Source organism: Octopus bimaculoides, chromosome 7 (assembly GCF_001194135.2).
Source record: "Octopus bimaculoides isolate UCB-OBI-ISO-001 chromosome 7, ASM119413v2, whole genome shotgun sequence".
In the NCBI taxonomy this organism is placed as follows: domain Eukaryota; kingdom Metazoa; phylum Mollusca; class Cephalopoda; order Octopoda; family Octopodidae; genus Octopus; species Octopus bimaculoides.
Genome location: NC_068987.1, coordinates 80,025,338 through 80,025,838, shown reverse-complemented (window position 1 = coordinate 80,025,838; position 501 = coordinate 80,025,338). Strand labels below are relative to the sequence as shown.

At 34.1% G+C, this 501-nt stretch overlaps 1 protein-coding gene across 4 annotated transcripts in view; it reads right to left on the bottom strand.

The window, feature by feature from the left end:
• The window catches only part of LOC106882255 (hypoxia-inducible factor 1-alpha), a 75,351-nt gene that overhangs the window by 73,869 nt on the left and 981 nt on the right, over positions 1-501 (bottom strand). The window lies entirely within an intron of this gene.

Sequence of the window (501 nt, the reverse complement as noted above, 5' to 3'; positions counted from 1 at the left end):
ATATATATATGTATTTACATATATATAATCATATGTGCGTGAGCGCATCTATGTATATTTACATATTTACTTGCACATACATACATACGAACAGGCACACAGACATTCACATGTATATATTATGTGTACGTGTGTATGTGTGTATGTGCGTATGTCTGTATGATACATGCGATTTGGTGATAAATACATTGGCTAATTGCTAAAAACACCATTTAAGGAAGATCAGGTTCAAATCTGGCTCTTTTCTTTAGAAAGGTCTCCGCGTCATTGTGGGTCCAAATTTAAGGAATGGTAACGAATGATTACATACAGGAAGTGTTATGTTATGGATTCGTATAGATATAGAATTGGCGAACAAATTTAGTTTGTGCATCATTTATTTTAATAAAATTAGTGGCGAGGCGTAAAGTTTGACATCTTTCACTCTTTTGTAAGTTCATATTTTAGGAATGGTATGAAGAGAGAGAGAGAGAGAGAGAGAGAGAGAGAGAGAGAGAGAGA